The following is a 23,263-nucleotide window of genomic DNA, read 5'->3' on the forward strand; positions in this document are numbered from 1 at the left end:
GGAGGAGGGAATACTTCCAAACACATTCTACGAGGCCAGTATTATCCTGATACCCAAACCAGACAAAGACATATTAAAACAATTACAGGCCAATGTCTCTAATGAACACTGATGCAAAAATTCTCAACAAAATACTAGCAAACTGAATTGAACAACACATTAAAAAGAGTATTCATCATGACCAAGTGGGATTTATCCCAAGGATATAAGGATGGTTTAACATACACAAATCAATCAATATGATCCATCATATCAGTAGCATGAAGGACAAAAACCACATAATAACTTCAACTGATGCTGAAAAAGCACTTGATAAAATTCAGCATCCCTTCATGATAAAAGCTCTCCAAAACTGGGTATAGAAGGAACATACCTCAACACAATAAAGGCCATATATGGCAGACCTACAGCTAATATCAGACTGAATGGGGAAAAACCAAAAGCCTTTCTTCTAAGATCTGGAACACGGCAAGGATGCCCACTTTCACCACTGTTGTTCAACATAGTACTGGAAGTCCTAGCTACAGCAATCAGACAAGAGAAAGAATTAGAGGGCATCCAAATTGTAAAGGAAGGGCTGGGCGTGGTGGCTCATACCTGCAATCACAGCACTTCGGGAGGCCGAGGCAGGTGGATCACCTGAGGTCAGGAGTTCGAGACCAGCTTGGCCAACATGGTGAAACCCTGTCGCTACTAAAATACAAAAATTAGCTGGGTGTGGTGACACACACCTGTAATCCCAGCTACTCAAGAGACTGAGGCAAAAGAATCACTTGAACCCAGGAGGTGGAATTACACTGAGCCGAGATGGCACATTGCACTCTAGCCTGGGCCACAGAGCGAGACTCCATCTCAAAAAATAAAAATTAAAAAAAAAAAAGAAAAAAAGAAAAAAAGAATGAGATCCTGTCATTTGTTTTTTGTTTGTTTGTTTGTTGTTTGATGGAGTCTTGCTCTGTCACCAGGCTAGAGCACTATCTCGGCTCACTACAACCTCTGCCTCCCGGATTCAAGAGATTCTCCTGCCTCAGCCTCCCGAGTAGCTGGGATTACAGGTGTGTGTCACCACGCCCGGCTAATTTTTGTATTTTTTGTAGAGACGGGGTTTCACCATGTTAGCCAGGATGGTCTCGATCTTTTGACCTCATGATCAGTCCACCTCACCCTCCCAAAGTGCTGGGATAACAGGCATGAGCCACTGCACCTGACCAAGATCCTGTCATTTATAACAAAGCAACAACATGGATGGAACTGGAGGTCATTATGTTAAGTGAAACAAGCCAGGCACAGAAAGAGAAACTTTACATGTTCTCACTTATTTGTGGGAGCTAAACTTTTTTTTTTTTCGAGATGGAATCTTACTCTGTTACCCAGACTGGAGTGCAGTGGCGCGATCTTGGCTAACTGCAACCTCTGCCTCCCAGTTTCAAGCGATTCTCCTGCCTCAGCCTCCCAAGTAGCTGGGTCTACAAGCGCCCACACCACACCCAGCTAATTTTTGTGTTTTTAGTAGAGACGGGGTTTCACCATGTTGGCCAGGCTGGTCTCAAACTCCTGACCTCGTGATCCACCTGCCTTGGCCTCCCGAAGTGCTGGGATTACAGGCATGAGCCACCGTGCCCGGCTGGGGAGCTAAAAATTAAAACAATTGAACTCATGGAGATAGAGAGTAGAAGGATGGTTACCAGAGGCTGAGAAGGGTAGTGGGTTTGGGGGGTGAGGTGGAGCAGGGATGGTTAACGGGTACAGAAATACAGTTAGATAGAATGAAGAAGATCCATATTTGGTAGCACAGCAGGGTGACTGGAGTCAACAATAATTTATTGTACATTTAAGAATAAATAGGCTGGGCGTGGTGGCTCATGCCTGTAATCCCAGCACTTTGTTTGGGAGGTCGAGACGGGCCGATCACGAGTTCAGGAGATCAAGACCATCCTGGCTAACACAGTGAAACCCCGTCTCTACTAAAAATACAAAAAAAAAAAAAAAAATTAGCTGGGCACGGTGGCGGGCACCTGTAGTCCCAGCTACTCGGGAGGAGAATGGCATGAACCCGGGAGGCAGAGCTTGCAGTGAGCTGAGATCGCGCCACTGCACTCAAGCCTGGGCGACTGAGGGAGACTCTGTCTCAAAAAAAAAAAAAAAAAAAAAAGAATAAATAAGAAAGTATAACTAGATTTTTTTTTTGTAACACAAAGAAAGGATATGGCCGGGCGCGGTGGCTCAAGCCTGTAATCCCAGCACTTTGGGAGGCCGAGGTGGGCGGATCACGAGATCAGGAGATCGAGACCATTCTGGCTAACACGCTCAAACCCCGTCTCTACTAAAAATACAAAAAATTAGCCGGGCGAGGTGGCGGGCGCCTGTAGTCCCAGCTACGCGGGAGGCTGAGGCAGGAGAATGGCGTGAACCCCGGGGGGCGGAGCCTGCAGTGAGCCGAGATCGTGCCACTGCACTCCAGCCTGGGCGACACAGCGAGACTCCGTCTCCAAAAAACAAAAAAAAAACAAAAAAAAAAAAACAAAGCAAGGATAAATGCTTGATGTGATGGTCACATCATTTACCCTGATGTGATTATTATACATTATATGTCTGTATCAAAACATCATGGCCGGGCGCGGTGGCTCACACCTGTAATCCCAGCACTTTCGGAGGCTGAGGCGGGCGGATCACGAGGTCAGAAGATCGAGACCATCCTGTCCCACATGGTGAAAGCTCGTCTGTACTAAAAATACAAAAATTAGCTGGGTGTAGTGGCACGTGCCTGCAATCCCAGCTACTCGGGAGGCTGAGGCAGGAGAATCGCTTGAACCGGGAGGCAGAGATTGCAGTGCCCCGAGATTGGGCCACTGCACTCCAGCCTGAGGACAGAGTGAAACTCTGTCTCAAAAAAAAAAAAAAAAAAATAAGTCTCATGTACCCCTAGGCTGGGCGGGCACGGTGGCTCACGCCTGTAATCCCAGCACTTTGGGAGGCTGAGGCGGGTGGATCGCTTGAGGCCAGGAATTTAAGACCAGCCTGGGCAACGTGGCGAAACCCTGTCTCTACTAAAAAAACAAAATAATTAGCCAGGCATGGTGGCGTGCGCCTGTAATCCAGCTACTCAGGAAGGCTGAGGCAGGAGAATGGCATGAACCCGGGAGGCGGAGCTTGCAGAAAGCCAGACCGCGCCACCGCCCTCCAGCCTGGGCAACAGAGGGAGACTCTGTCTCAAAATAAATAAATAAATAAATAAAACAAAACACACACACCCCCCAACACAAAGACCTGGAAGAAGTGCCTGGAGTGAGTCTCCTGGCCTCCCAACAGGACCCCAAAAATTGAACTCTTTTTTTTTTTTTTTTTTTTGAGACGGAGTCTCGCTCTGTTGCCCAGGCTGGAGTGCAGTGGCGCTATCTCGGCTCACTGCAAGCTCCGCCTCCCGGGTTCACGCCATTCTCCTGCCTCAGCCTCTCCAAGTAGCTGGGACTACAGGCGCCCGCCACCACGCCCGGCTAATTTTTTTTTTGTATTTTTAGTAGAGACGGAGTTTCACCGTGGTCTCGATCTCCTGACCTTGTGATCCGCCCGCCTCGGCCTCCCAAAGTGCTGGGATTACAAGCGTGAGCCACCGCGCCCGGCCCAATTGAACTCTTGATCAATGGGGCTGGATGTGCAGAGGTGGTAACAGCCCAGGGAGGCTGGGTCTCCTGAACCCGCCTTTCCTGCCCACGCAGTCAGCTGGGGAGAGTGAGGGGCTCACCCGCCGGCTGCCTCCTCTCTGCCAAGTACATCCTTCAGTAAGTGCCTGCAGCGGGCACAGCCCTGCCCTTATGCCACTTATGCGCTGGGAGACCCAGAGATTAGTCAGGTGTGGCTCCTCGCCTGCATTTCCTCCAAATCCAGGGGACAGCCGGGTTCCAAAGCCATGAGGAAGCATTGTTCTAAGATACCCTGGAGCCCACAGGGGCGTCATATTCACACGGGAAGGCAGAGGGGGCTTCTTGGAGGAGGCAGTGTCTGAGCTGTGTCTTAAAGGAGGAGGCGAAGTTAACCTGGCTTAAACTTCACAACAGTCCAGCCAAGTAGGTGGTGTCCCCAGAATGTAGTTGAGGGAACTGAGGTTTGGGTAAAAAGAAGCAAAGGCAACATTTTTTTTTTGCATCCGTTTAATCATTTCTTTATCCAATAAGCATTACTAACTGGCTACCAGGTGCTACTCAATGCGGCCAAAAAGGCATGTACCTTCTCTCCAAACCCTCCCACCTCTGCAGTGACAGCCACTACTCCCCAAGTCTCTGTCACCCCTCACTGAGCCCTGAAGGGTCTCTTGTATAATGGGCTCCCTCCTCACCAACCAGAGCAGAGAGGGGTCCTTTGCTCAGCTCAGCCTTCCTCCAACCCCTCTTTCCAGAATGGATGTGGGAGCTTCCTGCCTGCCCTGGGGCACTGAGGCAGCATCGCCCGGGCAGTTGAGAAAGTCCATGTTGCCAGTTTGGCTATTTCCACTGCCGGGGAGGCCACTGTGGGAGGTCTTGTTCCTGAGAAATGTGGGTGGTCAGGACGGTGGCTAGGGCTTGGATCCCACTCAGCCCCTGTGAGGTTCCCTCTCCTGGGCCACTTGGCTGGCAGCCTCCGGACCTCCTGGTTGGGCCACACCTTCAGATGGCACTGGGGAACCCCCTTGCTGTCCCCTTTTCTGTGGTCCTCTCCCAGAGTGCCACACCTCGATCTCTCTCCTTCCAAATGTCCTCTTCTCTCTTTCCCCATAGGCTTGACGGCAGCCCTAGTTGTTAGCAACTCAGCGGCTTCACTTTCTCCCAACACTCAGGCTCCCAACCATCCTTTATAGGAAGGGAAATGCCCACTTCCCAAGCGGGATTGAATCTTAATGCACTGAAGAAGAGGAAGAGAAGCAGAAGAGCTCAGTTTCCACGTTGAAATGGGCTGACCCCTCATATCCTACAAGAGCCCCTAGCTGGCCTCTCCCGTCCAGCCTCAACACCTCTTGATCTCACCTGGCCTGGGCTCCTGAACACCAGCCAAGCCCTTCCTGGCATGTCCTCTTCTGGGGCAGCCCCGCTCCAGCCCGTGGGATCAGCGCCAGCCTGGGATGGACTGTGCCCTGGTGATGTAACAAAGGGAAAGACAATACGGCATTTTTCCCTTCAAGTTGAACTTCTTGTTTTTTTTTTTTTTTTTAGACAGAGTTCTGCTCTTCCACCCAGGCTGGGGTACAGTGGCGCAATCTCGGCTCACTGCAACCTCCGCCCCCAGGTTCAAGTGATTGTCCTGCCTCAGTCTCCCAACTAGCTGGGATTACAGGCGCCCGCCACCAAGCCCAAGCCCAGCTACTTTTTGTATTTTTAGTAGAGATGGGGTTTCACCATGTTGGCCTCAAACTCCTGACCTCAGGTGATCCGCCCACCTCGGCCTCCCAAAGTGCAGGAATTACAGGCGTGAGCCACGCAACCAGGCCTGAACTTCTTCAATTTAAGGTCTTCTTTATTCAGAGCTAGTTTTTCCTGTGTTAGTGTATGTGTGTGTTAGCATGTCCTTTCTTTTATGAAATTATGATAATAGTAAATACTTTTCTAAAAAAAAAAAAAGTCATTACTTGACAGAATTAAAATTGGGGACCGGGTGCGGTGGCTCATGCTTGTAATCCTACCACTTTGGGAGGCCAAGGCAAGCAGATCACCGGATGTCAGGAGTTCAAGACCAGCCTGGCCAACATGGTGAAACCCTGTCTCTACTAAAAACACAAAATTAGCTGGGCGTGGTGGTGTGTGCCTGTAATCCCAGCTACTCGGAAGGCAGAGGAAGGAGAGTCGCTGGAACCTCGGAGGCAGAGGTTGCAGTGAGCCAAGATTGTGCCAACGCACTCCAGCCTGGGCAACAAAGCAAGACTCCATCTCAAAAAAAAAAAAAAAAATTAAAATTTGGCAGCTCTGAGTCTGTTCCCAAAATTTAAGGCATGATAGCCAGGTGATGGGTGCCTGAGCATGCGGCCTGCTCTTCTCTCTGCTTTTGAATATGTTTGAAACTATTTAGTTACATGTGTTTTTTTAAATAATTTATTATTAATTTTTGCGGGTACATAGCAGGTATATATATTTATGGGGTTGTTTTTTAAAAAAAGTCTAGATGGATTGAAAAGTTAAATATTAATATGAAACATTAAACTACAAAAGGATTAGGACAGAAGGTGGTGATCCATGAAATCTAGAAGTTTTAGGGTGGAGATGTCAATCTGTATAGAATGCAAAGCTTCTAAGTCATTCCTCTGCTTAAAGCCTGTCAGTAGCTCCCCATGGCTCTCAGGACACAGGCTGAACTCAGATACCTCCTCCTCCAGGAAGTCCTCCCTGACTTCAACCTTCTGGTTAGGTTAGAAGCAAACCATAATTGGAGACCTTAGGGGCCCACTTACGTTGGGCAAGGTATTTTATGATTTCATTATAATGTATATGGCCCTGTGACCCACCTCAGAGTCAGGATGGAGGAGCCTGGCGCAGATACTGGCAAATCCTTTGATGATGAGTGAGTATAGGGATGCAAGGGTCAGTGGGGGTGCTGGGTCCTCCCCGGGCTCCCCAGCAGGGTAGGACAGATGGGAGCCCAGCCCCGGCTGCCCCGTCCTGCTCATGGCCCAGCCTCCCTCTCAGGCACCAGCCAGTCCCAGGGCTCTCTGCAGCCTTTCCCGGGCTCCTTAGTCCAGCTCCAAGCTGCCCCTCTGGCCCTGTGCTACCTCTGGCGCTCCCTGCTCTCGCTTCCAGCCATCCTCTCTAGAGTATGGCCAGCCCTTCTTCTGCCTGGAAGCTTTCCTTGGCTTCCATGGTCTGGGCATAAACCCAGGTTCCTCTGCCTGGCTTCCAAAGCCTCCATGATCCCTTCTGCACCTGCTTCTCATGCTGTTGCCCCAGACCTGAGATCAGCCCCGCCCTGCCTGCCACGGGGTGTGCTCCCTCCACCTTGCTGCCTCGGCCTCTCTCCCTGGCATGCTGCTCCCACCCTGCCCAGGTGATCAGCCTGTGTATCCCCTCCCTAACCCCCGCACCGAGCACACCTCCTAGGCTGGCTTCCGGCTTGACTATGCTCCTCCACGCCTCTCTGAGTAGCAGGATCAATGTGAGAAACACCTGCCCTGTCTGCAGCCTCCCCAGAAGCACAGTACCTTTCGAGGAGCGGACACAGGCTGGTAGGTACAGTTGTCCCTCTGTATCTGGGGGAGATTGCTTCTGGGACCCCCAAGGATTCTCAAGTCCCTTATATAAAATGGCTGAGTACAGTTAACAACAGAGATGTGTTCTGAGAAATGCATCATTAGGCAATTTTGTCCTTTGCAAACATCACAGGTATACTTAGCACAAACCCAGATGGTCTAGCCTACTACACACCTGGGCTACACAGGATAGCCTATCGCTCCTAGGCTACACATCCATACAGCATGTTACTGTGCTGAATACTGAAAGCAGCTGTAACACGATGGTAAATATTTGTGTATCTAAACATAGAAAAGGTCCGGTACAGCCGGGCACAGTGGCTTACGCCTGTAATCCCAGCACTTTGGGAGGCTAAGATGGGCAGATCACCTGAGGTCAGGAGTTCGAGACCAGCCTGGCCAACATGGTGAAACCCCGTCTCTACTAAAAATACAAAAATTAGTGGGACATGGTGGCATGCACCTGTAATTACAGCTACTTGGGAGGCTGAGGCAGGGAGAATTGCTTGAACCCAGGAGGTGGAGGTTGCAGTGAGCCGAGATCACCCCATTGTACTCCAGCCTGGGTGACAGAGCAAGACTCTGTCTCAAAAAAAAAAAAAAAGAGAAAAAAGGTCCAGTACAACTACAATATCATAATCTTATGAGACCACTGTCTTTTTTGTTTTTATTTTATTTATTTTTTTTTTGAGACAGAGTCTTGCTCTGTCACCCAGGCTAGAGTGCAGTGGCACAACCTCGGCTCACTGCAAGCGCCATCGCCTGGGTTCACGCCATTCTCCTGCCTCAGCCTCCCAAGTAGCTGGGACTATAGGCCCCCGCAACCACGCCCGGGTATTTTTTTTTCTTTGTATTTTTAGTAGAGACGGGGTTTCACCGTGTTAGCCAGGATGGTTAACCTGGCTAACCTCGTGATTGACCTGCCTCGGCCTCCCAAAGTGCTGGAATTACAGGCGTGAGCCACCACGCCCGGCCGAGACCACTGTCTTATATGTGGTCCATCATTGACAGAAACGTTGTTACACGGCATATGACTGTATTTTCACGTAACCTACACACATCCTCCAACTTTTTTTTTTTTTTGAGATGGAGTTTCAGTTTTGTTGCCCAGGCTGGAGTGCAGTGGTGCCATCTTGGCTCACCACAACCTCTGCTTCCTGGGTTCAAGTGATTCTCCTGCCTCAGCCTCCCGAGTAGCTGGGATTACAGGTGCATGCCACCACATCTGGCTAATCTTGTATTTTTAGTAGAGACGGAGTTTCTCCATGTTGGCCAGGTTGGTCTCAAACTCGTGACCTCAGGTGAGCTGCCCACCTCGGCCTCCCAAAGTGCTGGGATTACAGGCGTGAGCCACTGTGCCCTGTTTTTTTTTCTTTTTTTCCTTTTTTTTAATGAGACAGGGTCTCGCTCTGGTGCCCAGGCTGGAGTGCAGTGGCATAATCATGGCTCACTGCAACCCAGACTCCTGGGCTGAAGCAATATTCCCACCTTAGCTTCCCAACTAGCTGGGACCACAGGTGCATGCCACCATGCCCAGCTATTTTTTTTTTCCTATAGAGTTGGGGGGTGGTCTCACCATGTTGCCTAGGTTGGTCTTGAACTCCTGGGCTCAACCGATCCTCCCACCTTGGCCTCCCAAAGTGCTGGAATTATAGGCGTGACCCATCGCACCCAACCACTTCCTATATACTTTGGATTACTTACACTACCTAATACAATGTAAATGTCCTGTAAATAGTTGTTCTGTGTGGTTTTTTTTTTTTTTGAGATGGAGTTTTGCTCTTGTTGCCCAGGCTGGAGTGCAATGGCACAGTCTCAGCTCACTGCAACGTCTGCCTCCTGGGTTCAAGCGATTCTCCTGCCTCAGCCTCCTGAGCAGCTGGGATTACAGGCACATGCCACCATGCCTGCCTAATTTTTGTATTTTTAGTAGAGACAGGTGTTTCACCATGTGGGCCAGGCTGGTCTCAAACTCCTGATCTCAGGTGATCCCCCCCGCCTCGGCCTCCCAAAGTGCTGGGATTACAGGCGTGAGCCACCACGCCTGGACCTCGTGTGGATTTTCATGGGACTCTGAGAGGCGCCTCGAATCCATTTTGGAATAAGGCAGGTTATTAGCATGGGGTCTAACCGTGAGCTGTCTCGGTGTCGCGGGCTGGCTTTTGGGGCGGGGGTCCTGATGTCCGGGACCTCGGTCCTCCCTGGGAGGCACGGAGATGGCGGGGAACGGGGAGCCCGGGGGAGCATTTAGAAGCTCGTGTGCACAGGGAAACCCTGTCTCTACAAAAAATTAAATTAGCGGGGCCCAGTGGTGAGTGCCTGTGGTCCCAGCTACTCGGGAGGCTGAGGTGGGGGGACTGCTTGAGCACAGGAGGTGGAGGCAGCAGTGAGTCACGATCATCCCACTGCACTCCAGCCTGGACAACAGAGCAAGATCTTGTCTCAAAAAAGACCCCAGGCCGGGCGCGGTGGCTCACCCCTATAATCCCTGCACTTTGGGAGGCTGAGATGGGCGGATCACCTGAGGTCAGGAGTTCGAGACCAGCCTGGCCAACATGGTGACATACCCGTCTCTACTAAAAATACAAAAGTTAGCCGGGCATAGTGGCGTGCGCTTGTAATCCCAGCTACACAGGAGGCTGAGCCAGGAGAATTGTTTGAACCTGGGAGGCGGAGGTTGCAGTGAGTTGAGGTCGTGCCACTGCACTTCAGCCTGGGCGACAACAGGGAAACTCAGTCTCGAACAAAACCAAATCCCAAAATTTCTCGTCTAAATCCTTCCTCCAGGACAAGGACACTTTTGGCGGTGGGGCACAGGTAGGGAGATTCCGCGATCCCTCACCTTGACCCCGCTTCCAGGACAGCCACCTCTTTCGGGTAAAGAAGCCGCAATGGGAGATCATTCTGATAAAATTCCGCTGCGGAGAATGCGGGCATCGATCACGTTGCCTCTGACATACCAAACGAGCGCTCCACCACTTTAGCTGATTCCCTAAGTCGGACTAACCTTTGCAGCCGGCGCGTATTGTGCCTCACGTCATCACCGGTGTCCCCCACCGCCCCCGCCCCGCCCGGCCAGCGCGCCACCCCATTGGCTCCCTCGTGGCTCCGGCTCCACGGCCATGATTGGCTTGGCTCAATTTAGTTTTAAAAAGCATTGGCCACTCGGATTGGTGGTCCGAAGCGTCCGTCAAGCGGAGGACCTGCTGTTGCTACGGCGTAGGGGGACCCAGCCAGGTTTCTCCCGGTTTCTGATTTGTTTCTCAGGCTCCGGGGTCCTAGAGGTTCCGGATCCGTCAAGTCTATGGGAAAAGAATGCGCCCCTCGCGCTTGACTGACGAGGCTTGCGGGCCAATCGGAATGGAGTCAAAGGAGCCGCTAGGCGATCCAATAGGTGGTAGGGGGCGGGAGAGAGAGGCCAATGAGCCCGGAGCTGGGGGCGGGGGCAGGGCCGCGATTGGCTGAGAGGCGGCCAGAGGGAGGGCGGGGGGAACTCAAGGCCTGCTTGATACGTCCGCCATTTTGGGCGCTTCGCTGATGGTGTCGGTGAGCGCGTTTCCCGCCTGAGCGCAACTAGCGGCGGGTCGTGGGCACCTCCAGGTAATGGGGGTGGGGGAGGCGCCGGAGCAGGTCGCGGCGCGGGGTGTGAGAGGTGCGCGGGCAGGCGCGGGGCCCCTCCACTTGGGCCTCGGCGGCTCAGGGAGGGAACGTCCCGGCCCCTCTCCCCTCCCCCCCCGGAATTCGTCGCTCCGCCGGCCCGGGAGGCGCGGCGCCGAGTCCTTCCCGGCCGCTCCCCGTCCGCTCCTGTCAGCCGGGGGCCCCGTCAGGACGGGCGCCGGGAGCGGGACGCGGCCGGGGTGGCAAACTTTGTGCCTCATTGACGTTCGCGGCCTGGCGCGCCGGGCGGGCGAGGCGCGCCCCTGACCCGGCTCTGGCTCCAGCCTTCCCGCCCGCCGGCCGCGGCCCGCAGTGTCGCCCACCGCCCAGCCCGCGCCCGGTCTCCGCTCTCGCTGGGCCTCCCGGCCAGTTCCTCCCGGGGGCCTCGGGGAGCGTGTCAAGTTGAGGCAGCAACTGGCCGTCAAGAGTCGCGAAGACCATTGTTGGACTCTGCTCTCCGGGAAACAAGTTTTGTGGGTTTCTGTTAATTCGCCGCAGAGTCATCGGGATCCACACCAGCCAGTTCCGAGGCTCCCAGTACCCTTCCCAGTGGCTTTTTAACTCCTGTGAGGTGGCTCGGATGTAGACTGTCTCGAATACCTCCCTAGTGTATTTGAGCCGGGGATGGGGGGGCGGGGGTGGTCCTTCTTGTGGCTTGAAGTCCCTCCCTCTTAAAGAAGCCCATTCACTATTTACTTGGAGGTGTTTCCTGTTGAGGTCCTGCTGGCTGTGATCACAATTTGGACTTTTTAATTATAGGTGAACGGGATGGGTCTTTGGATGTACCTCCGTGCCCTGACGTTTCAACCGCGTGACTTAATGTCATTTTCCTGGTACTTCACGTTTTCTCTGTGGGGCTTTGGGTCTGTTTTGCTTTTATGGGAGGGGATGTTTGACAGGCGTTCCCTTTCATCCTCGCAGCACTTGTTGACGGGGTGGTGTCCTTTATTCGTGGGAAGTTTACTTTGATTTTTGTCCTCAAGGTCATGTTGCAGATAGGCTTCGAGGGGGACAGGGACTCCAGGGTTCCAACCATCGAAACGTGCCTCAAGTAGCAAGTGTATGAGACCCAGTTATGGTGGTGGTTGGGTTTTCCTCACTGTGGAGTGTAGTCAGTGACCACCTTTTAGCTCTGTGACCTTGGGCAAGTTACCCAGCCTCTCTTTTTTTTTTTTTTTCTCTGTAGTATGGGAATAATAGTAAGTGTCCCAGCCATAAGTTTGTCAGGACAATTGCCCTAATACATATAAAACAGCTAGAACCGTCCCTGGCACATAGAATCACCTCGGTGGCTGATTAGTGGTTAGGCTAGTTAATGGCTATTATTATTTAATTTAAATTTGATTTTTAAATGTTTCGGTACTATTGGGAAGTCAGATGAGCATTTGAGCCCTGACTCTTGGTGACTGTCTTTAGAAAGCTCTATGTAAGAGTCAGTTGGGCTGAAAAAGTAAAACTAGAAGTTATTTTAATTTTTTCAGGACAGGGGTTTTGAACATTCCTTAAATTAGGAACATTTACCAGAGTAATTAATGAGTAGTAGCACCTCAGAATGTTTAAAGAGGTGGTTAAATACAGAAAAGCCCATCAGAAGCTTAAGTCGGGCTTTATTCCTCATGTGCTTTTGGATACTAGTTTCTGGGTGACTGCCCCCCAAATCAGTAACTTCAGGGTTTCTTAGTGTACTCCTCGTTGTTACTGAGGGCTGTAAGGGTACCATGAATTGCAGTATTCTTCAGCAAAGATAGTTTGGGAAATAGCTTTTGTCCTGGAGGGATACTTTGGGAGGTATTCTCCACTTCAGCATGTCTGGTCAAGGAGTCTAGAACATTGAACAAAATGCCTGCACTCAGAAATAAACTGACAGTCCTTTACCGCTTGCTCTCCTCCATGGTACTCGAAACCTTCCGTGTACCTTCCCCTGGTATTGCTGTGTTTACTTGGGACTTGGTTTGCTGTATTGGAGATAAGTGTGTTTTGATGGACTCAGTCTTAAGTAGAGATGAGTATCTTGCTGGTGGAACTTAAGGACAGGAAGAAGATTGTTTTGGGTTTAGAAGTCTAGCATTTGTGTAAAGTATAGCAAAGCAAAGTCAACAAGCAAAAAGTTGTTAGTTTCAATGAACTAATTGAGAATTTGAGAATCAGATCATAGCTGAGCAGAAAATGAATAGAAGTAACATTGACAGGATGAGGTTGCCTAGCTTTTTAAGATAAGGCTTTGGCTGGGCGCGGTGGCTCACGCCTGTAATCCCAGCACTTTGGGAGGCCGAGGCTGGTGGATCACTTAAGGTCAGGAATTCGAGACCAGGCCAACATGTGAAACCTTGTCTCTACTAAAAATACAAAAATTAGCCGGTCATGGTGGCGCGTGACTGTAATCCCACCTATTCAGGAGGCTGAGGCAGGAGAATCGCTTAAACCTGGGAGGTGGAGGTTGCAGTGAGCCAAGTCCAGCCTGGGAGACAGAGCGAGACTCAGTCTCAGGAAAAAAAAAAAGACAGGGCTTTGCACCTATTTGGTACAGAGATAATGTGCTTATGTGCTTATTACAAATAAACATCTCTTTAAAACAAGTGTCACGATCGGTATTTTATTTCTGTGACAACTTCCATCGTCTAGTTCTTCATTTTCAGTATTTGAGAGGCAGCCTCTGTGTGTGTGTGTGTGTTTGTGTGTGTGTATGTGTTTTGGTCTAAAATTTTACAGTATTTTACTAAATAAGAGTAAATGATAGTGAAAATAAAGCTCTTCTTTCTGCTCAACTAAAACTCAGCATTGACTTGGTCCTTAGAAATTATGGTCTGCACCCCAGTATGGGCTGCTACTTTTTCTAAGATCGTACTGAAAAAAAGACCTGGCCTCTTGGCTTTAAACAGCTTTCATATTTCTTTCCTTTCTTAACTTCAAATGATTGTTTTTTGATTTACTCTAGTTCAAGAGTTCTCAGTTGGGGGTGATTCCCGCCCACCCCCCAGGAAACATTTGGCAGTGTCTGGACACATTTTTGCTTGTTACACCTCTGGGAGTGGGCAGTGTGCTTCTGGAGAGTAGAGGCCAAGGATACTGCTAAACATCCTACAGTGTCCAGCATAGCCTCCTCCCTGCCCGCCAGCAAAAGTATCCAGTCCCAAATAGCAACACTGCTGAGGTTGAGAAATCCTGCACTTAGATAGATGCGAGACTGGCCTGCATTAGAATAAGCCTGCATTAGAATAATTAGAAATTTTTCAAGACCATGGATGTTGGACTCCACCTCTGGAAATTTGTGGTGGGATTGAGAATCTTATTTTTTTTTGAGACGAGTCTCGCTCTGTCGCCCAGGCTGGAGTGCGATGGTGCCATCTCGGCTCACTGCAACCTCTGCCTCCTGGGTTTAAGCAATTCTCTGCCTCAGCTTCCCGAGTGGTGGGGATTACAGGCACCCACCACCATGCCCGGCTGTTTTTTGTATTTTTAGTAGAGATGGAGTTTCATATCTTGGCCAGGCTGGTCTTGAACTCCTGACCTCGTGATCTACCCGCCTCGGCCTCCCAAAGTGCTGGGATTACAGGCGTGAGCCACCATGCCTGGCCACGAGAATCTATTTTTAAAAAGCTTCCCGGACAATACTGAAATGCAGCTTAATTTTGGAACCACTGTTTTACACCACAGGTTTAGGGACTGTTTGTGAGTTAAGGGTTCCTTTGGGTGATCTGTGAACTTGGTCTTTGCAGTTCCTAGATCCTGCCTTGGAGATTATTTAGTAGTAGGGATTATTTAGATGGTATACTTAACCATTTTTCAGATGCCTGAAGACTGAACTTTAGAAGCATTTGTTAAGTAAATTGATTTTATAAAATATCTTAGGACTTTTTTTTCTTAACCTCATGAAAATATATTACCATACTGTGCTGAAACTAAGCAAAATTCTTAGATATTTAGAGTTTGCTTCTGTGCTGAATAATCTTACACTACTGTAATTTTTGAGTTATGTATCTTTTGCCCTCCTTTTGTCAGTCAGCGCTCAGGTTTGTTTTTAGATGCCAGCTTCAACTTTTTTTTTTTTTTGGAGACAGCCTCACTGTGTCACCCAGGCTGGAGTGCAGTGGCATGATCTTGGCTTGGCTCACTGCAACCTCTGCCTCCTGGGTTCAAGTGATTCTCCTGCCTTAGCCTCCTGAGTAGCTAGGATTACAGGTGCGTGCCACCACACCTGGCTCATTTTTGTATTTTTAGTACAGATGGGGTTTCACCATGTTGGCCAGGCTGGTCCCGATCTCCTGACCCTCAAGTGATTCGCCTGCCTCGGCCTCCCAAAGTGCTGGGATTACAGGCGTGAGCCACCATGCCTGTTTTTTGTTTTTGTTTTTGTTTTAATAAAGACCTATTCCCAGAGAATTAGCCCTGGATCACTTTACCAGTTCTGCCTATTGAGGGCACAGACAGGCATACAGTATGCTCAGCCTTTAACACAGTGATCTTGCCCACTGGTAAATTGGACTTTTCTGTGCCCTAGACCCTGATCCCAACAGAGAAGTGTTCTTTTCTCCTGGGGAGATGAGATGCAGTGGTAGAGAGAAGGGTAGATCTTTTTTGCTCATATTAAAATTTAGATTATCTAGTTTATGGAATGGAAGAATATTAGGAAAACTATACATTTTTAGCAACTAAATGTTAATATCTGAAGTTACAAAAGGTCATGGAGGCATTTTCTTATTCTTCATCCTGAAATTCGGCCTATGCCTGTGTTGAGAACTACCAGTGACCCCCATCTACTTCTAATATCCATTTATTTGATCAGCAGATACATTAATTGAGTCCTTACTCTGCTAGGAACTGTATTAGGGAGTCACTGATGAACAGGCCCTTAAGGACCTGCAGTCTAGAGGAAGAGGCAAGCAATTACAAGAGAGGGCAAAGCTGTTAAGAATTGTACATGGTGTCAGTGGGGCCTGGGAGGAAAGAGCTTCTGTTTGCTGGTCAGTTGGTTGGTTTGTTTAAACTTTGGTTGGTTGAGATTGCCAGAAGTTTTGCAAAAGAATAAGAGAGTTACACTTTGTTACTCATTTATAGGAAATGGTTACTTCAACTTGCCTCCTTAGTTTGGGGAGTCTTAAAAAGCAGTGCCATTCTTCCCATACTGAAGCTGTTTTGTAATGACAAATAGGTGTTTATAGCTCCCTACACAACAGTTATCCGTTGACCAAACCTCAGACACTGACTCTCTGGTTCCAGACCCGTCTGAAGCTTGCTGTAGGTTTTTGCAAAACGTTTCCAGCATTCTTGAAATGGATGCTACTTCAAGTGGGAGTGGGTGTTTTTCCTGCTGCACTATGGATGTAGGTTGACTGGAGATTTCGTTTTGGCCTTTTGACTTTGGCTTAGATTTATTTGTCATGGAAGCCCCCTTTCTTCCTCCTTCTCACCCCCTTTAGTTTTATGAGAAGGGAGATAGTTGCTAGTCAGATCAATACTCAGTTTATTTCAGGTTTTGAAAGATTACAGACTGACATTTGGATACCAGGTAGATTGGCTACATGGTAAAGAAGCAAGTAAAAGGGTATCTGACAGTATGTGAAAAGGTTTCTTATCTCTATGCCTAGCTAGGATATTTTCTTTTTTTTGTTGTTGTCATCCAGGCTGGAGTGCAGTGGCACGGTCTCGGCTCACTGCCAGTTCTGCCTCCCGGATTCATGCCATTCTCCTGCCTCAGCCTCCCCAGTAGCTGGGACTACAGGTGCCGGCCACCATGCCTGGCTAATTTTTTGTATTTTTTTTTTTTTTTTTTTTTGAGACGGAGTCTCGCACTGTCGCCCGGGCTGGAGTGCAGTGGCGCGATCTCGGCTCACTGCAAGTTCCACCTCCCAGGTTCACACCATTCTGCTGCCTCATCCTCCCAAGTAGCTGGGACTACAGGTGCCCGCCACCACGCCCGGCTAATTTTTTTTGTATTTTTAGTAGAGATGGGGTTTCACCGTGTTAGCCAGGATGGTCTCGATCTCCTGACCTTGTGATCCGCCCGCCTCGGCCTCCCAAAGTGCTGGGATTACAGGTGTGAGCCACTGTGCCCGGCCATTTTTTGTGTTTTTAGTAGAGACGAGGTTTCACTGTGTTAGCCAGGATGGTCTCGATCTCTTAACCTCGTGACCTGCCCACCTTGGCCTCCCAAAGTGCTGGGATTACAGGCATGAGCCACCGCACCCGGCCCTAGCTAGGACATTTTCATGTCACAGACTGGGCAAAGAGCTGGCTTTACCCCGAGTAGAGGCTATTTACTAATTGTCACTTACGGCTGGCTAGAGTTGACCTGTTTTAGATGCGTTAGTGAAGACTATACAGTTGACTGAACTTATACAATTAAAGTTCGGTAGGTTCTGAACATCTTTTTACAGATATAAGGAGGCTCTGATTTTGTACTTCACAGTAACTCTGGGGAAAACCACGGGATTATTAGTTCCAGAATTTCTTACAGTGGAAATATATAGTGACTTGAAGTGGTTTGAATTCCCCAGAGATTGACTACCATGAAATCTGATGGGCCAAGAAAAGATGAATGAAAGATTGTTTTTAGGAACATTAGAGAGCAGGACTAAAACGGCTGCAGACTGATGTTGAGTCAGCCAGACTTGGAGAAAGCTGTGTGGGACTGTTAGTTGGAGCCTTGGGTTTCCTATACCTCCATGTAAATCTGAACAAAAATTCTGGTGGCAGAGACACACTTTGAGAAAAAAGAGCTTGCCTGAGAACACATGTCACACTGAGACCCTAATCAGGGCAGTTCACACTGCCTGCTCCATGGTTGGCTGGTCAGATTGGTTGGGCTTTGGTCCTCAGATGGGCGTAGTGGGAGGAACACTGACTAGTCTTGACAATTGACTGAGGCTTCCATTCATGAGAATCATGGTTTTGGGCTGGAACAAAACTTAGAGGTCATTGATTTTATTTTATTTTTTGAGACGGAGTCTCACTCTTGCCCAGGCTGGAGTGTAGTGGCGCAATCTCGGCTCACTGCAACCTCCGCCTTACAGGTTCAAGCTATTCTCCTGCCTCAGCCTCCCGAGAGCTGGGATTACAGGCGCGTGCCATCACACCCGGCTAATTTTTTATTTTTAGTAGAGATGGGGTTTCACCATGTTGGCCAGGCTGGTCTCAAACTCCTGACCTCAAGTGATCCGCCCGTCTTGGCCTCCCAAAGTGTTGAAATTACAGGCGTGAGCCACCACGCCCAGCCCATTGATTCTTACAGAAAAATGGAGGCCATGCAGAAGAATGGAACCAGAAGGAGTGGAGAAATCTCAGCCCCGGTGATTCCATAGGGTTGTGATGGTCCCACCAGACTACAGTTTTAAGTGCTATTTGTTTCAAGAGTGACATCACAGCTGGATTTTACTTAGAATTCAGAATAAGTGGTTAACGTCTGGAATTTTATTTTTGGTGATAGTATGTGTCAGTTTTTTGTCACTGTATAGTAGTTGAGGAGTTCTTTTTTGTTGACATAGAGATACACAGGGTTTCTATTGCCTTTGGACAATGGACAGGTCTTATCTGTCTCTTTTGTCTGCAAATGAGACCCTGCCCCTTCTGATTAAACAACACTCTGAATGACTGCCCCTTTTCATAGTGGGCTTCTTGTTATTACACCCTTAGATGGACTCAGCAGCTATGATCCTCCCATCATAGGTATAGTATTTTGTAACAAAAGTACTGAAACAACTCCAAGGTGCAGTGAATGATCTCAAGGAGAGAAATGGAATATTATAGGATCGTAGAGAGGCCTGGAGGTCTAACCAGCTGCTCTGGGGAAGTCAGGGTGATGGTGGTTTCAGTGGCGGGGAGGTTGCAGAGTTAGTGTTGATACGCAAATTTTCTTCCTCCAAATTTGGAGTATGTTATATGTGTTTTAATGTACATAACTGTGAATATGAATATAAATTAGAACATATATAACATAATTTCTGTTGGTGGAGTAGAGATCATAAATTTGAGGTTTGCAGTTTGCTTTCCAAAACATCTTTTAAGTTTATTCTTTTCTGGCACTCAGGACATTGTAGGGTAACTTTGTTTGCTTTGGAGTCTCACATTTTATATAGAATCCTTTTTTCAACATAGTGTGGATAATCACATATGCCTTGAAGGATCAATATATGTTAACAGATGATTGGATCTTTTTGATTTTGCACTTAATTTCTTTACAAATTCTGCATTATAACCAGACAGCTCTATTGAGGGTTTGCAGATTTTTTCTGTAAAGGGCCAGTTAGTAAATATTTTAGGCATTGGAGGCTAAATGGTCTCTGCAAGTACTCAACTCTGCTTTTTTTTTTTGAGACGGAGTCTTGCTCTTTCGCCCAGGCCAGAGTGCAGTGGCGCGATCTCGGCTCACTGCAAGCTCCGCCTCCCAGGTTCACGCCATCCTCCTGCCTCAGCCCCCCGAGTAGCTGGGACTACAGGCACCCGCCACGGCGCCCGGCTAATTTTTTGTATTTTTAGTAGAGACGGGGTTTCACCGTGTTAGCCAGGGTGGTCTCGATCTCCTGACCTCGTGATCCGCCCGCCTCGGCCTCCCAAAGTGCTGGGATTACAGGCGTGAGCCATGGCGCCCGGCCTTCAACTCTGCTTTTGTAGTGTGAAAGCAGCCATAGCCAATCTGTAAACAAATGAAGGCGGCTGTCTTCCAATAGAACTTTACTTATAAAAGCGGAGGGTTGGATTTGGCCTGTGGGTTATAGTTTGTCAATGCCTGCTCTAATCTGTTTTGTTTTTGTTTATCTTTTTGAGATAGAGTCCCAGGCTAGAGTGCAGTGATGTAATCTGGAGTGCAGTGGTGTAATCCCAGGCTAGAGTGCAGTGGTTTTTGTTTATTTTTTTGAGATAGAGTCCCAGGCTGGAGTAACGTGTAGCTCACTGCAGCCTTGACCGACGTCCCTGGCTGAAACGATTCTCTCACCTTAGCCTCCCGAGTAGCTGGTACTATAGGCACATGCTACCACACCCAGGTAAATTTTTTTTTTTTTCTTGTAGAGACAAGATCTTCCTATGTTGCCCAGGCTGTTCTTAAACTCCTAGGCTCAAGCAATCCTCCCACCTTGTTTTCCCAAAGTGCTGAGATTACAGATGTGAACTACTATGCCTGGCCTCTAATCTGTTTTTTATTTTAACTCGTAATTGGACTATGAATTCAAAGAGTGTATATCAGCATGTGCCCAGATATTAAACATTAGAACTGACACTTGTGTACGCACTAACCAGCTTAGGAAATAGAAGGTTGCCATACCTTTGGCTCCCTGTGTCCTCGTCTCACCACTTCCCTTTCTGACCTCCCGAAGGCAAATACCTTGCATGTATCTTTTTTCTGCTTTACTTTATGGTGTTGCAAACTACGAGTGTATCCTTATATAATGTAACTTCATTTTTGCATTCCTTTAGACAATGTAAATGGAGTCACTTTGTCTTTTTTTTTGCCCCCACTCAACATTGTTTCTGTGATCCGTTTATTCAGATGTTTGAGTACTTACCATGTCTTAAACACTGTTCTACTGCTGGGCATGTTAACAGTAAGCAAAGCAGATGAAAAGTCCTTGTTTTCATGGAGCTTACATTTTGGTAGGGGAAAGACAGTTAACAGATAAATGAAAGATATAGAAGCCATGTGGTAATACAAACAAGGAGAAAAGTAAACCAGGAGAGGTGGGGTGTAGGGGAGTGCTTGTTGTCTGCAGATTGAAATACAGCAGTCAACAGAAGGAGTGGAGGGACCCAGCCACAAGGCTGTGGGTGGGAGTGGGGTAGGGGCAGCATTATAGGCGGAGGGTCAGCAGGACAAGGTGCTAAGAAGGAGGCATGTCTGCTGTGTTGGAGGGGCAGCGGAGGTCAGTGTGGCTGGAGTGAGGAGCCTGAGGGAGAGTAGGAGGAGAATAGGCCAGATGGATGGGGGAGATGGGAGGAGGGGGATAGGTCACACTGACCATTGTTAAGATCTTGTCTTTTTCTCTGAGTGAGATGGGTAAGTCGTTTGGTGTTTTGAGCAGAGGTGTCACGTGATGTGGTTTCTAAAGGTCCCCTGAAGCTGTGTTAAGAATAACTGTCCTGTGCTGCTGGAGGGAGGTTGGACGCTCTGGCAGTGATCCAGGAGAGCAGTAATGGCAGCTGGGACTGAAGGGGAGCAGGGGTGGGAGTGAGAAGAGGTTGGCTGCTGGATCCTTCTTGAAAAGGAAGAGCAGACAGGATTTGCTGGCAGATTGGAGTGGGTGTGAGAGAGGAGTAAAAGATGATACCAGGGATTTTTGCAGCTGGTAGGCGTTGCCATGTATAAGGAAAGGGAAGACTATGGGAAGAACAGGCTGTGGAAGTAAGATCAGGAGTTGGGTTTTGTGCATGTTCAGTTTTTGAAGCTTTTGGAGAGCAGATTGGAGATATGCTGGATTGGGGTGTTCGCTGCTCAAGGGAGAGATCTAGGCTGCAGATAGAAATAGGAGTCTTCGGGCTGGGCGCGGTGGCTCACGCCTGTAATCCCAGCACTTTGGGAGGCTGAGACGGGCGGATCACAAGGTCAGGAGATTGAGACCATACTGGTTAACATGGTGAAACCCCGTGTCTACTAAAAAAATTTAAAAAATTAGCCGGCTTAGTGGTGGGTGCCTGTAGTCCCAGCTACTCGGGAGGCTGAGGCAGGAGAATGGCGTGAACCCGGGAGGTGGAGTTTGCAGTGAGCCGAGATCGTGCCCTGCACTCCAGCCTGGGTGACAGAGCGACATTCCGTCTCAGAAAAAAAAAAAAAAAGGAAAGAAATAGGAATCTTCAGTGTTTAGTGGCATTTAACAGTCTCGAGGTTGAGAGAGAGCACTGAAGGAATGGGGCTCTACGGCAGCCTCTAGAAGGTGGAAGGAGCAGCTTTGAGGCCTTGGGAAAGTGTTGTCACGGAGGATGGAGTGGGGACCTCTGCCAGTGCTGCTGCTGTGAGGTCACCTGAGATTAGGACCGAGACTCGTCTCATGGCTCTGGCAGCGTGGAATTCATCGACGATCTTGATGAGAGCTGTTCCCACATGGTGGTGCAGGAAAAGCCTGGAAGGGAGCATTCACAAGGATTGAGAGAAGAGAAGGGCAAGTAGAGAGAGCTCTGTCATGGGATTTGCCACAGTGATGAAGGGAGATTTGGGATCCTGAGGTGTTGAGGTGGGAGAAACCATAGCATTTTTGCAGTGTTGGTGAAGTAATTCTCTAGAGGATGAATGACGTGATGAATTAGGAGAGGTGACCCTTGCTGGAGCCACATTCTTGGGAAGGCAGCAGGAAATGGGTGGGTGCCCATGTGGAGAGTTGGCATCCATGGGCTCCTCCCTGGTAGGAGGAGGGAGAGCAGACTAGAGGAGATGGGATAGTGGGAGCATGTGGACGTTGGCATCTTTTTTTTTTCTTGGTGAAATGGAAGAGTTCTCAGCAGTCAGTGAGAATGAGGGGGAGTTGGGGCTGGCGGGGTGTGAGGAGAGAGGAGGAAGTATGACATATTCTGTGGGAAAGTAAGAATGTGTGTGAATGGAATGGCCTACCTGAGGGTAGCAGTCCTGAGTTTCAGTGAAGACAGCAAGATTTGTTATTTTTCCTGGAAGGAGAGTAGGCATTGCTTCATTTAACTGGGGTTGTGGTTTTCCTAATCAGAAATAGCAAAGCAAGAGAGAGGCCAGGGAGTGATGATGTTGGTGGGACGTGGTGATAAAGCTGGGAAGGGAAGGCGTGCAGACGGAGAGGTTTGCCCACATTGGTGCGTGTGGTTGTGGTTTATCCCTCTTCACTTCTCTGTTATATTGCAGACTGAATATGTCTCATTTTCTTCTTTGTCCTGCCATTGGAGAATAGAATTGTTTCTAGTAAGAAGGAATGCTGCCTTAAACAAGTGCAGATGCATTTCTCCAAGGTACCAGCCACGTAGAGAATTGCAGGGTAGTGGGACATGTACATCTTCAACTTTACTAGATGGTGCAAATTGTTTTCCAAAATGATTGTACCTCTTTACTTCATTACCAGCACTGTCCTACATCCTTGTCAGCCCTTGGTATTGTCAGACTTTAATATTTGCAAGTTTGGTGGATGTAAACTTACATCTCAGGGTTTTTTTTTTTTTTTAATGACAACGTTATTGAGAGGTAATTCATATACTATTCAGTTGATCAATTTAAAGTGCACAACTGAGTGGATTTTAATATATTCATAGAACTGTGCAATCATCACCGCAATCTAACTTTGTAACATTTTTGTCACCCCCTCAACGACAACAAAACCACCTTGTACCCATTGGACTATTCTGGACATTTCTTATTAATAGAATCATACAATATGTTGTCTTTTGTGACTAGCTTCTTTCAACTTAGCATGTTTTCAAGTTTCATCCATGTTTTAGCATGTATCAGTATCAGTCCTTCAT

At 48.6% G+C, this 23,263-nt stretch overlaps 1 protein-coding gene across 7 annotated transcripts in view; it reads left to right on the top strand.

The window, feature by feature from the left end:
- The first annotated feature begins 10,705 nt into the window (after positions 1-10,705).
- The window catches only part of PPP6R3 (protein phosphatase 6 regulatory subunit 3), a 159,836-nt gene continuing 147,278 nt past the window's right edge, over positions 10,706-23,263 (top strand). For 3 of the 7 annotated variants that reach the window (XM_058439021.1, XM_058439024.1, XM_032153706.2), the window contains exon 1: positions 10,718-10,804. The gene's annotated coding sequence lies outside the window, so the exon portion shown is untranslated. Of the gene's footprint in view, positions 10,805-11,620; positions 11,695-23,263 lie in introns of all 7 variants that reach the window. The other 4 variants (XM_058439023.1, XM_032153703.2, XM_032153700.2 and 1 more) reach the window with 4 other exon arrangements.

Source organism: Hylobates moloch, unplaced genomic scaffold (genome assembly GCF_009828535.3).
Source record: "Hylobates moloch isolate HMO894 unplaced genomic scaffold, HMol_V3 SCAFFOLD_5, whole genome shotgun sequence".
Lineage (NCBI taxonomy): Eukaryota > Metazoa > Chordata > Mammalia > Primates > Hylobatidae > Hylobates > Hylobates moloch.